Here is a 15,000-nt window from a genome sequence, read left to right as displayed (position 1 = left end):
ATCATTCTAGGATGATGTTCAGGACTGGTATATTGGTATATGATGTCACATATACACATACGTCAAGTGTATGGTGGCGTCATCACTTACATCAGTGGTTCACAAACATTTTCACGCTAAATTTGTATTGTTGGAGGTAGGGAAGTTTGCGCACTAAACTCAAGGCTTATGATAGGGCTGTAAACATGTGAGAGAGGCCAGCATGAAAGCAAAAAAGGGGCTTTGATTCTATTTTTTGCATCCAAAGAGCCACATTCAAAGTATATACTGTATATTATACTACTCGTCAAATATTACTCAACTACAAGTGAATGTTCGTTAGTCGAATATGTACTGTATACAGAAACGGTTTGAAATTAAAATTGCAATATTTTATGTAACCCAAAATAATCAAACTAATGAATCAATCAATGTTATCATTGACTTCCAATTTACAAATTAACAGTCAATGTACAAACCCAGATATTTTGTCACTTCTTCAGTTCATATACGTAGGCTATAAAGCTCCTTGAATACTTCCAATGAAATGTATGAAAATATATTTAGAAAATTATCCAACAATATCCAACAAAAACTGTCCAAAAACCAAATAATCCTGTCAGAAAAAGTCCGAAAATAGCAATTAATTGCATGAAAAGAAAACATATACACAGGAGGCTTGAGATTAATTTGTTCCTGTTTCAGTTCCAATATCCACCATCAGAAAAATCTTCTTAATGTTTGTAAATCAAACTTCCTGTTAAGACTGAGTTGTGTTCTGAACTCAAATGCAACCACTCAAGAGGTAGGAAGACAGTTGAGAACTTTATTGTCCAAATAAAGCAGGATAATGACACTGTATAGATATATATATAAATCCATATATACATATATCTATAGTATAATTAGGTAGATATGTATCTATGAGAATATAACATATACCTTAGGGGAATTCCAAGGGGGTAGTCGAAGACGAGCTTGTAGATCGGCAGCCAAACAAACAGTCCAGAACAAAGGGGTGACGAACTCCAGGAGTGGCACGACAGATAGCCAGGTCTGGAGGATGAGAGGAACAAATTAGCAAAACAGCTAACACTGCAGCTAAAACACACAAAGCTCTACAGATTACGAACAGCAACCGAGTAGAGAGAAACTGTACTTGCCAGGCGTTTCTATGGGAAGATCTGGCGAGGAGTGGAGGGAAGGCTGCAGGGTTCTTGAAGACTCTGGTGATCATGGTAGAATGGAAACAGGTGTGCAGTGCCACACCCAGGCAGCTCGTCAGAGGGGTAGGGGAACACAGAGGTGGACCTGACTAGGTGGAAGAGTGGTGATGGCGCAGTGGGTTGTGCCCAGGAACACCAGAAGTGGAAGGTTGGGGTGGAGGGTTCGAACCTGGGTTCGAAACCGTAACACTTCCTAACCAGTATTCAGGTCTTAAAGTTTACCGGCCACGCTATTCAAAGTTCTAATGTTGGATGACAGTGTAGGCTTTAAAGAGTCTCTTTGTCAAACCACACCAGACACCCAAAATGTCCTGTATCTTATATATTATAGCTGTTCCCAATAGATGCCTCATTGGTCACTGCAGTCCATTGGAGTGACGTGTCTCCATTGAAGGCAGGAAATCAAGTTCTGAAGGCATTTGCTGAAGTGCCCAAGTGACGTCACTCATGCGACTGCTCCATGTCTCTCGCTGCCACTTAAGTGACTATATTGGCCAATCACAGCGCGTCTTTTCCAGGACTGTTACGCACGGGGAAGCTTGACAAGTTTCCGCTCCTGCTTCCGCTATGCTTCGCAAGGAATCTCGGGGGAAATTGTGCCTTAAATTTTGACACCCGCCCCAGAGCCGGAAGAGCCGTCTACCTTTTTATGTCTTTGGCTGTTCCTGCCTGGTACATCACTTCCTGGAACTTTTCTACCAGTTATCACTTCCTGGAACATGTGCTGCTTTCCCCCACAGCTCCCCCTATGAAATAAAACCTGAAAACAGAATGAATAGATATTTTCATCAAAACAAAACAACAACAAATCAACACAAATTCAAGTATCACCAAGTATGTTGTGTTTATTTCAATACACCCTTTCACACAGCATGCAGTGTCACAACATCAATAATAGTGAAAATAGCAGAACTCGTCATTGATTACTTACTTATACAGTAGGTGGGGTGATCTTACGCACGCATGAACGCACGCACGCACGCATGCACGCACGCATGCACGCATGCACGCACACACACAGTGAGTTTTAATGCTCAACACTTAAATCCTGACGAGTGCGGTCATCAACCATTTGGAATAGGCCACTGGCTGCCCTGAAAGCCAGACAACTGCTTTTCTATTGATTGATAAACAGGGCACATCACTTGCTCCCCCTCTCTCTCTCACACACAGACACAAGGCGGAAGTGAAATGCTGCACGGGCAACGGTGCGTGCATGTGTGTGTGGACAAGTTTACATGTATTATACCAGTGAAAGTTACCTTTTGTGGACTATGTGGTTGAACATGACACGTGCTGATACTATGCCCCTTAATCTCTTGTACAATACATAACACTGATTGTACAAGAGATGCTCTTGCGGATATACTATGTGTACTGTACATACAGTATGTATTGTATACTATCCCCCCAGGCCTTGTCTTTTTCATTCTCTTTCTTGAAACAACAAGAACGATGGAGCTTACACAAGATCGAATTCCACCATTTCCTCTGTAAACGTTTGATGTTACAATAAAGGTGATTCTGATTCTGACTCTATCAGAATCACTGTATGTACAATACCAATAAGTAGGCGTAAAGTACATTTTATTTGTAGAGCACCTTTCACAGACATCAGAGTCACATAGTGCGTCACAACAGTAAGAGCAAAACATTGCAGCAATAAAACAAGCAACTAGACGGGAAAAAAGCTTGTATTGTCCCTGCTATTGCTTGTCTGTATGTGTTGGTGCATGTCCCCGCTATGCGTGTGTGTGTGTGTGTGTGTGTGTGTGTGTGTGTGTGTGTGTGTGTGTGTGTGTGTGTGTGTGTGCGTGTGTGTGTGTGTGTGTGTGTGTGTACATACAGTATATGTCGGCTTGGCATGAAGGATGATTCAAGGTGCCATTGCGTGGCATCGAGGACAGCCTTCACAAACACACTCGTCAACGTGGACGATGTTGTCACCCTCTGCCTCTTTGTTTGTGTTAAAGTGATATGTCTCCAATCACCATCAAACACCATCCTCTGCTTGCTCTCCTCTCACTCTGCCTCCCCCGTCCACCGATTGCTCAAATTGGCCTATCTTCCTTCTGCCTCTGCAGATCTCCCATCTCTCCATCTGGCCTAGTAGTACCCCACCCACCCACATCCTCACACCCCTCCTCTCTCGTACAGTCTCTCCATGAATGCTGACTTGAAGGGGAGAGACGGGAGCATAAAGTCTGATTCATAATTTGTCACACGACAGCGTCGCATGCCGGAAATACTGTAGCCAACCTATACGTGCTTGCAACACATTGCAGATGTGGAACGTTGCGATCTTCTGTAGGTCTGCGCAACGGAACGTACATTTAATTGGCTTTAGTGGCCCACAGGGCATCTGGGTCTGGCTTTTCATTTCTCAGCAGGCCTCAAGGTGATCACTGCAGGACACCTTATGAAGGGGTCCTTCATTTAAAGTGCGACTGAACTTAAGTCTCTGAACGTATCAAGACACTGTAGACAATCTCCAAGCTTTCCTTGCAAAAACTGGGTGGAAAGAAAGATCTTTCTTGTTTGTTGTTTTTACTGCATCCAATCCAAACTGTTTGGGCTGGTCTTTCATATTGGGGAGGTGAACTTTACTCGGCCGTTCTCACTGCTGCTCTACTGCATTAACACACCTGGGTGGAGTCGTGGAGATCTCAGATCGTATGTCAGAGCAAGACTATTGCAATACTTCAACAGGGTTAAGAATCAAAGACAAAACAAAGGAGAAACATTATCAATAATTATGTGTTATGATGATTTGGCGCCCTGTTGTTTTTTTTCTTTCCAGTACAGGTGACTGTCTACACCAGTCAGCGCCGTCTCTAGCCATCATATAGGAGACAGTGAATTCCTTTGGCAGGCTCATTGAAGACGCAGTCTCTTCTTACCCCCAAATATGTCTTCTCATTACCTGATCGACCTGTTAGAGGGGGCATTCTTTCCCAACAGCCCCCGAGCTTCCCACAGAGCACTTCAGATGGATCTCCCCTTTTAGATCAGAGAGAAAGCGGAGTCGGCTTCGATTGGAGCCGACATGGGAAGGAGAGTTCTTCAGGGCAAACCAGCTGTGACTGGCTTGATGTGTAGCTGTCACCATGCCGTGACGTGATGTAATATGAAATGATATTGAACAACGCCAGTTTGGCTCTAAATTGTTAGCAGGGGCTTCAGGTCTGACAGCAGCCAGTTTATGGCTTTAATCCCAAGGTCTTTTAAACCTTGCTTGACATAAATTGAATTTGGCTTCTTGAGGGGTGGGAGGGGGTGAGAGGTGGAAAAAGAGCGAATGACAAAGAAAACACTTTCTATGTTCTTCTTTCTTGTTTAGCAAAGTCATTTTTTTCTTTGTCTTCTGTCACTTTAGTTTAATTTTTCTTTGCTGGGCTGCAGTGAGTGATCCACGTGCTATAGGCCGAAACCCGGAAACCCCCAGTTAACAATGCAATAGCTGTAGATATAGATGCATCTTTTCTGTTTTAGAACATGGGCTCTCAAACCTTCTCATGTTAAGGACCCCATAACTGATATGCATTTGGCTGTGGAAACAGTAATTTTGTCAAAACCTTTTGTCGAAATGTTTGTTAAAAATACCCCAAAAATAAAGGGCTCAAGTGTTTTACTGGAGATCACCTGGAACCCTCCTCGAGGATACCTGGACCCCACTTTGAGAACCAGACTTTTTGAAAACCTCGGGTGGGCTTTTATTTGTGTACTTCATGCTGTTCTGCGCCACACGAGATCCATCCACCTGATTGCCTCTCGCAGACCGCCAGTGTCTCTCTCTCTCTCTCTCTCTCTGTATCAGCCACACCTTAAATTATAACACAGAAGGCGAACAGCCCTGGAGGGTCATCTCACCTCCCATGTTGAGATGTCGACAACGGCGGGTGATCTATGATTGATCTGCAATGTAAAGCGTCAACGAAACCCCCTGAACACAGGGTGTGTGAGACCCGTTACCATGACTAATGCCCCGACTGACAGCGAAAGATAAGACTCATCCTTCACCTCGGCCAAGCCCATTTCTCAGCAATAATGTTCATAATGGAGTGCTCCGAGGTCGTTATTGTGTGAATAATTTAAACGGTGATTTAGGTTATTGGCCGCTGAGGTCATAGCCACAACACCTCGCCGGTTCCACATGAGATACGCAGTATTTTTTTTTATGAGGTGTGTGACAAGAAATTGTTTTAGTATCTGTTTTTCTGCACATTTTTGTAAACAAAATGTCTGCCACTGACCGACGCGCATGCAACGAGTTTGTGTGTTGCTTAATTAGATGTTCCGGAGACATCTGTTTTTAAAGAGAAACTGCAACTCTGGCACATTAATTCACTTTGTAATGAATGACTGAATGTCAAGGCAGGCCGTGAAATCACCAAGAGGATTGTGTGTGTGTGCGTGTGTGTGTGTGTGTGCGTGCGTGCGTGCGTGCGTGTGTGTGTGCGTGTGTGTGTGCGTGCGTGCGTGCCTGTGTGCGTGCGTGCGTGCAGAGTGCGTGTGTGTGCGTGCGTGCGTGCAGCGCGTGCGTGTGTGTGTGTGTGTAATGCTGTGATGCTTTTCCATCTGTTTGGCACAAACCTTCCCCTCCGATACTGGCACCAACATTGCGCACTAGTCTGAATGAGGAGGATTTCAAGATGGCCTAATGCTGATTGGAAATCCTTTTGAATGGTGGGGGGTGGGGTGGGGGAAAAAAATGGAACCAAGATGGAGTGGACATTACGCTGCTGAATCTTAGTTAAGGATGCTTCAAAAGTGTGTGACAGTGTCATTAATCTCATGATATCACGGACAGAGGAACCAATACAACAGAACCACAGCCTCCTAATAGAAAACGTACAGTGCAGCAGACCTGCTGTACAGATAATGTATGTAGTGAAAATGTACAGGTTTACAGGAAGCACAGGGAAGGCACGACGCCACGCAGACCATGATGCCTAGCGGCGGTATAGTCCCCTCAGTGGGTCCCGCATTAGCGTTGCATTAAGAATACATCACGCAAGAGGGTGTGTTGATCACCAAAAGAAAGGTGACAAAAACTCAACGCACATATCTGCGTTAACTTATTGTCCAGTTATCTTGGGAACAAAATATTCAAAATATGGTTTTGTTAAGCAATATTTGTGGGCACTTCCTCAAATGAGCAACGGGTTAGCGCCGAACCAGAACCAGCTATGATCTCATTATGAAGAGCCTCTAGGCATTAAACCACTGCATAGATAAAAGTGATTCTATTTCATTATACATTGCTCAAGCTCAATGGATCCTTTTTATGCTAATAGCTGGTGTGACGGAACCAGCAGCCTTTTCTTGTTATCCAGATGGATCCAACCTCAGCATCTCTCTCTCTCTCTCTGTCCAACCAGAGATTGCTTTCCCTGTGTCTTTCCGCAGTGGATGGTCATATCTCAAATGTTTTAGATTTGGTTTAGTCGACTAAATAGCATACGATTACGATGTCATATAGTTCTTTATAGTTGACAAAACTGTCACTGGTCTACCGCGGTCTTAACCATAGAGCATTTGGCACCTGGACTGACAGGCTGCCGTCAAGTGGCTTAAGACGCTAATATCAATTCCGATCACTCACTCATGTAGGGAATGGAATTACCAGTCATCCCTGGTGTCTAGTGATTCTGCACACATGGCAGAGTCAAGGGGCGACCGATCAAACCCTGCAGGCAGACGGAGGTGATGTGACAGTCAGAGCTCCAATCTTCTTGACTCCTATACTTAAGCGTTCATGCCACATATGTGTATAAAATAGCATGCTCTGCATAGCCATAATCTATCTCAGTCCTTCAGTATCACGCCTTCCCTAAACTCAGGAGGATCAAATACTAATTTATAATTTAAAAGGTATATGAATTCTATATGCACAGCATTATTTGAAAGACTCAGATTCACTAAAAATATAACATATGTAATGTTAAAACAGGTAATTAGAAAGGTAACACGCTTTTATTCATCCCCATTTCAACAAAAGGTATAAACAAATCTTTTGAAGCTTGGGCATTCAGCGACACTTTGTAGCAAGGTCCACTATCCCTGCACTTACAGCTGAAAGACTCTCTGAAAGTACCAGGTCTTATTACTTAACTTAAGACCTGGAGGCGTGATCAATGCCATTTGGGTATTCTGAGTGTCCAAAGAGCATTTACCACGCCTTTACCACGTACTTAAGACCACATACAAAGAACAAGTGACAATGGTCACTCTGATGAAATGCCAAAAATACGGATGCCAGGTTGAAAGTGGTTAACAAGTGCTTACTAATAGGTATCTATATGCTGATCTGTTTCTCCTCTCCTCTCCTCTCCTCTCCTCTCCTCTCCTCTCCTCTCCTCTCCTCCACTGGGGAGAAGTGATGATACTGTCTCCTCCACTCAGATTCACCCTGTTTGACATCTCAACACACGGAGAAGGATGTTCCTGTCTGTCTTGTCACCCCCCCCTCAACCCAAAGCTATGATGCTTCTCTTTAAAAATCTGCCCGTCCATCATAAACATGTTCTCTTTTATGTTCCCTGACTGAGACAGAAGAGAGAAATCAGCCTGTCTCCCAAATACCAGCTGACAGCCAATCCAATTTAGGCTTTGACGGTGACACAGCCCGGAAATATAGATCTACAGTATATGCTCAAAGCACATTGCATCCATGGACCACGACGTGTCGTATACTTGTAGATCTGCTATTTCCGACGCACGACACGATGGTACATCGTTAAGCTGACAGACGTGACATGAAAGTTGAAAGTTGATGTCTTACAGTTTCCATAATGGGAGAACGCCGCAATCATTAGTCACTCAATAAAATATCTATCACAATTTTCAAAAGAAAGATAGCCTATACATCTTAAAACTTTTATCTTTTATCTCATTGACAAACCCAGCAAGATCACAGTATGGAAGGGTTATAATGGATAAACGGCAATATACTTTTATGAACATTTTTAGTGCCATAAATCATACCATAATTCCTTAAATCACTCTCATTCTAAATATCCTCTGCAGTTCTGCATGAAGGGCCCTAAATTAAAAACCCTCACCTTGAGGGAGTCCATAATATAAATGTATCTCTGTCAATATAAGAGAGATATAAATAGGTAGCTGTGTAACCATTCATAATCTACCTGAATATTTAAAAAGGTTATTTGGGTGTGATGAGAGAGAGAGAGAGAGAGAGAGAGAGAGAGAGAGAGGAAGGGACGGAGAGGGAAAGAGAGAGAGAGAGAGAGAGGGGAAGGGACAGAGAGGGAGAGGGAGAGAGAGAGGAAGAGAGAGAGAGAGAGAGAGAAAGAGAGAGAGGAAGGGACGGAGAGGGAGAGAGAGAGATAGAGAGAGAGAGAGAGGAAGGGAGGGAGGGAGGGAGGAAGAGAGAGAGGGAGGGAGGGAGAGAGACTTGATCAATTGTCTTGAGTGCTATCTGTACAATCAGAAGTGTGTTAATTGAACATGCGTAGACTCACTACTATAAAGATGAGACCTGCTGAGTTCTGGAGACTCTACTACTATAAAGATGAGACCTGCTGAGTTCTGGTGAATCTACTACTATAAAGATGAGACCTGCTGAGTTCTGGTGAATCTGCTTTCTGCTCACATTCTAAACTTGTCTGGACAATGATGGAGACAGAGCTGGTTGCTGCCTGTCTGAGGAGAATCACTGAGAAAATGTTAAGGCGACCTTTTCAACGTTATAAAGCCATCCAGACTGTGAATGTTTAATGCTTTTAATGAAGACACAAGCTGAACAGCTTGCAGAGCAGTGGAGGTGGTTGAAAAGACATGTAAAAGAGGTGGGAGTGTCAGCATCAGATAAAAGCCATGAGGGCCGAGGGTGGATTGTTGCACAGTAAGCTTAATCGATGGGTTGAAACAACCAAAGATTGTGATTTCCTTTTTTGGAAATTTCAGAATCTTTTTTAATTGAAAATGTGATAAAGATTAGGCCTATAATAATTGAACATTTACACATATAATGACAGGCCCAAACACCAGGATGCCAGGTTGAAAGTGGTTAAGATGATTGCAAGCGTCAAGGATAGGCTATTTTGGAAAGCATTTCCGGCGCCTGCATCATTTTGAGTGCCACTCCCGACTTAAAATTGCATTTAAAATAACACGCCAATTTACATGTAGGCCTAATGGTTTGGAAAAATATACCAGTGAACGATTGTACTTTTGTTTAATTGAAAAGAGTTACGTAGTATGACTTGACTTGAACTCTGAGAGCTAGGCCTATACAAATGGAGCCCTGCAGGGTGTATTTGGACGTCTCTCGTTAAATGAACAATGTGGACACACAGAGCTCTACACAGTGCTCTATAATCACATGTCCACCTTTCTGCCAGCATTTCTATTTTCAGTGTGAAGCTAATGAATTGGGATCTGGCTGGAGGAAGGTTCCTCTGCAGGCTTACAGTGAGAAATGAGAAGAGATTATTTTAGAATGAAGATCAATGACAAAGTCCAAACGATATGAAAAGGGAGGGCAGGGGAGGAGGGGAGGGTTCTAATGTAAGAAGAGTGTAATATGCAACCCGGGGGCCAAAGGCAAGAGCTTCATCTTGACAATTCTTTTATCAGAGTGAAAATGACTCTGTGCCATCTATAGGTGATTTATACAAATTAATGACCTGGTTATTAATAGGCAGAGATGCATATATTAAACACTATGAGTAAAGGTAGCTTTAATTATGCATTCTTATAAAACCTGTTTGACTTCCGTGTTCGGTGCAAGTTGACATTAATCACGATAGAGAATTAAGTGAGACATAGAGAAACACAGAGATATCTTTTGTCATGCCACTATTTTCTAATTACCATCTATTAATAAACCAGTAGCAAGGAAAGCACATACAAATAATAACTTTAATATGGGCCTATGTGAAAGGAGAAAGAAATCATTAACCTGCTCAAACTGAAATTATACATTACCCACTTAAACCCTATATTTGTTGACCAGAGTCCTCAGGGGTCTATTTGGCCCCCCTACATTTTTTTCTCTACACCAAATCTAGCTTGTATATGAAATATTTTCACTGAATGTTTGTCCCCTAAATTGGGACGCTATAGGGTATGTGGCTAACTATGATGTGAAATAATATAATAAATACAATTTCAGATTGTTCACTGTGAACTTGTATTATTATTTGCACACACATTCATTTTCTTTGTAATTTTGACCTAAACACTGTTGTATTCTCATACCGCTTCTACACGGGCCAAACGTTAATGTTCTCTTTTGGGGCCACTATATTGGACAGAGAGTTCTCGCCCTGCCCATTTCTTCCGTCCGAGGGGGGAGAGGGGGGGGGGACCCTCGCATTGACAATGGTGTCACCTCTCCCTTGGGGGGACACCTCAGAGTGATTTGTGGCCGGGGAAGACTGATGAACTGCCGTTGCCACCCTGCTTCTTTGCTAGATCAATTCTACATGTAGCAGTGTGCTTTATGAATGATGGAGACCTCCTGAAGCCATCCATATAGCTGCCCAAAGACACAGGCCGGCCCCGGAGCACCTAGCAGCCAGGAATAAAGCAATCATTCTTCTCAACAGGGCAATGCATTATGTACCCTCAACACCCACATAGACACATTCACACCACGACACTCGGACAAACACACATGAATACATAGATGAGTAGACAATGCGCACATAGAGACATACATTATGTGCATCACACACACACACACACACACACACACACACACACACACACACACACACACACACACACACACACACACACACACACACACACACACACCGACCGAACTATATGTGCATAATCCAGCACACAAAAGGATGATAGAACATGACATATATAACGCATTTCTCCAAAGTGCTTTACGTTGTACATTTCATTCACTCATTCACACACATTTGGCCACACCAATGGCAGAGGGAAAAGTCACCAATCTGATCAGCACTTCTGTGACAATTCCAGTGTTGATTTCGTCGACTAAAACTAAGACCAAAATGTTTGTCGACTACCTTTTCCCACTGACGAAAACTAAATGGAAACTAAATGAAAACTAAGCTATGGTGACTAAAACTAAGACTAAATATACTGACAATTTCGTCAACAAATAAAAACTAGACTAAAATGTTAGATAGGGACTAGTGGACAAGAGATCCAAGTCATGTTACACTTTAAGTCATGTTTTTACACAACGCGTCTCGCTGCGACGCGTTGTAGATCTGCTATTTTCAGCATGTGTAAAAACAGTCATTACGACGGCATCAAGGCCCACCAAAATACATTTTACTGACTAAATCAACTGTAGATTTCATAGAGACTATGACTAAAACTAAAATCAAATTTTGCTGCCAAAAACAGGTGATAAGTTGACAACATGACGTCATAGTACGCGACTCACCGCTCAACCAAACACATCTCTCTGTTTTTACTTTTTACTAACCACCAGACGGTCACCATACCACCTAAAACTGGAGAAGAAGGAAGAAGGAAGAATAGTGAAAATAGCCGATCTACAAGTGCAGTACTCACAACTCATGTTTGGTCTGTCGTGGAGCAGAACAAACAACTTGGTTAAGAGATCCCAGGTGTATTTATGCTGTGGTGATTGCACCAGGGATTGGCTGGGTTATATTGAAAGGCAGGTGAGTTGATGAGGAGGGAGGAGTTGTTGATAATGAGGGAGGAGTGGTTAAGGTCAAGCGGAAGGAGGTCTCTTCTCCCGAAACACAACTTCGATTAGTGGTTCAGTGTCTTGCTCAAGCACACACTTTAACACACAGCTAAGGAGAGCCTGGGATCGAACCAGCAACATTTTGTTTCCAAGACGGCTGCTCTACCTCCAGAGTCACTGTCAGGCAGTCCATAGCCTACATGATTTTTGCTAATTAAATACATAATGCCGTAGTGTTATCTTTTACCTCATAATCAAATCTTTATAGCATGCAGGGGCCCAGCTAAGACAATTTAACCCCTATATACTTGGGTCTCCTGGGGCTAGATCATCTACACCCCTTTTGGTGTTTTAAGCATTATGTTATACTTTAGCTATTGAGAAATAGCAGAACTATACAAGCTCATAGCGCTGCACCGAGTGCCACGCTACGAGCTTGTAGATCTGCTATTTTTGAAAAATTGTGAAAATGTGTCCCATATCTTTTTAACTCAAATATTCGCTTCTAGGGGGTCCCTGGAACAACATATTTTCAGATGGCGGTTCGGTGGCCAATGACATATATTTTTGGGGGTCCTTGACATGAAATATTGAAAACCACTGACATCGAAACATGAGGTTTTTAATTAATTTATTTTGTTTAATTTCGACATCAGGCCTAAATGGGTTTCGCCAAAAGTTCATAAGGACTCTATTAGGGTTCATGTGGTTAAAAAGGATGTCATGCCCTCGACTCAGTTTGCACTTTGGTCCTGTGCTGTATTCCTGGACAGGCATGCCAATAAAGAGACATGTGATGGTGTTGAGGGATCACTTTCAGCACACATCTGAAGGCTTGAACGGCGTTGTGAAAAAGAGCCGGCGTACATAGATGTCATGAGTTCTGCCTCCCGCGGAGAGCTTGAAAGAGAAAAGTAGAGCGCAATGAATACTTGAGTGTTCTGGAGGCTATGAAATTGAAAGGCCTCTCCCTTCTTTTCTTTTTTTTCCCTGTGATTTCAATAGAAGAAAAGAGGCAGCTCGTGCTTTTTAATCGCAACTTTAAGATTGATCGGGTGAACTTGTGCGCAAATCAATGCGGGGCTTGACAGACGTTCATCTTTTATGATAATCCTGGTGTCAAGAACAAGGAGGGGAGAATAATGCTTCTGCCTGCGTCTACCTGACACGGGAGAGGGGAGCACTCGGAGTCCTGAAAAACAGCCACAACAGAAAAACAACAGCCATTATCGGGTAAGAAAAAAACTAAAATAATCTACCTTAACGATAACGAATTTCGCTTCACACTGACGGATTAATGAAGTCTGTCTGAAAACTGCAGGCTGTATTTACTCCCCCGCTTTTAATCAAAAATGACGACGACTTCACATAATGGCTTCGCACCTGTACCAGGAGAATATAATGTTAAATATCACAATCAATTTTCACGTTCACACTTTGAGTCTAGGGATTTATTTGCATTCCTTCAATTAAACCTGCATGTGATGATGAACCTTTTTCTTTTTATACCAAGTGGAATAGTGCAACCGGTTCTCAACATGAGATCCACTAGGGACCCCCAGGGGTCCTTGAGGAGGATAAATGATTGACAGTTAGGATTCATAGGAACCAAATGTACTCTATACCCTTCTAGCCTCGGTCCCAGGCTATACTTATCTGCGAAAAGAAAAGCCTGGTCACAACGTAAGGCAGAGAAGCTATCGGCGGATGTATCGTCCGGAACATCCGTCAGATGTATTTCCCCCGGATACGATATTTTCCCGACCAATCACAACACTCGTTTCATTCACGGAGAATGTAAACTGACTTAGAAAAGCAACGTCATTTCCTTGGGCGATACTTCCACAACTTCCGCCCCAAACAAATTATATAGCCTCTACAGCGTAGGTCTTGCCCAGGGTTATACCCTTCGGGTCTGTAACTCTGAGAGTGTACGGAACCAATTAACCAAATGGGAGTCCCTTCCATACACTCTCAGAGTTGGAATAACAACAACACTCCAGTGGATTAGGGTCCCAAACATGTCTCTGCCAGGCCGAAGGCGTGGACATGACTTATTTTTTCGTCCGTGTGATTTATGTGAATCCAATTTTTCCGATCCCATTCCAATTGGCTAAGAGTTTGCGGGCCCTGGGTTGGCAACCCGGCCTGTCCGGGACCTGTGCTCCGAGGAGCACACTTTTCTATAGTTAAAATAATAATCACGTCAAATGGGGGAACGTGGTCTAATGCATCAAACTGCATTGGACTGCAGGGTCCTTGAAATGAAAAAGGTTGATAATCACTGGAAAAGCAAAGTCCCACAAGGAGAACACGTTATTTGGCTGTCAGAGGTTTTATGCTGTGAGTCAAAGCAAGGCAGACAAACAGCACACAGATAAGTCCCATTTACAGTGTTAGCCTGGGGGGTGGGGGTGCCGTGGGGGAAGAGCCACCGTGTCCAGGACCATATACTATTTATGGGATAATCGATACGGTGTCTGGATGACACCGTGTCCCCACTACTTTCTGTCATGATGATGGCTCACTAATTTTGGAGAGGGGCTGGCTTTCCCCTCCTGCCTCCCGCGAGTGCCGAGATGGTTTAATTTGGCCGTAAAAATGCCAATCAGGTGGTAGGTTCTTGTTCCTGCGGGGAGGTCACACCGGGGGTAAGACCACGGGGTGGAAATATATCCACATAGTTCTTTTAGAGACACTGCTAACCCCTGACATCCCATTTGGGTTGTAATTCCATGTTGTTAAAGTGACAGGATTCCTGCCTCTGCTCTTATAGAGAGCAGGGGTGGGTGGGGGTTGGGGGGTGCTGAATCTTCTAATTCTTCTCTTTCATGTGTGTGTGTGTTAAGGCTGTACCCTAGCCCTTATTTTAGGACTCGAACTTCGGCAGGAATTTTCGAGTGAACATTCGGACCAATCATGACAAACACAATTTTTCGGGCCAAACAAAGAATTAGAAAGTAGAAAAACACGTTTTGTTCTTTGTAATTATTTGGTCCAAAATATTGTGTGTGTTGTCATGATTTGTCACAACAAGAGTTGGCTTCGTACGACGCTTAAAGGTCTTTAAATAAATAAGTTTTGAAATGCCTATGGAGAAAATGAAATGGAGAATAATTTCCT

The sequence above is a fragment of the Protomyctophum bolini genome (genome assembly GCF_963924005.1).
Source record: "Protomyctophum bolini genome assembly, chromosome: 4".
Classification (NCBI taxonomy): domain Eukaryota; kingdom Metazoa; phylum Chordata; class Actinopteri; order Myctophiformes; family Myctophidae; genus Protomyctophum; species Protomyctophum bolini.
The sequence above is the reverse complement of the archived record's forward strand: the minus strand, read 5'-3'. Positions refer to the sequence as shown.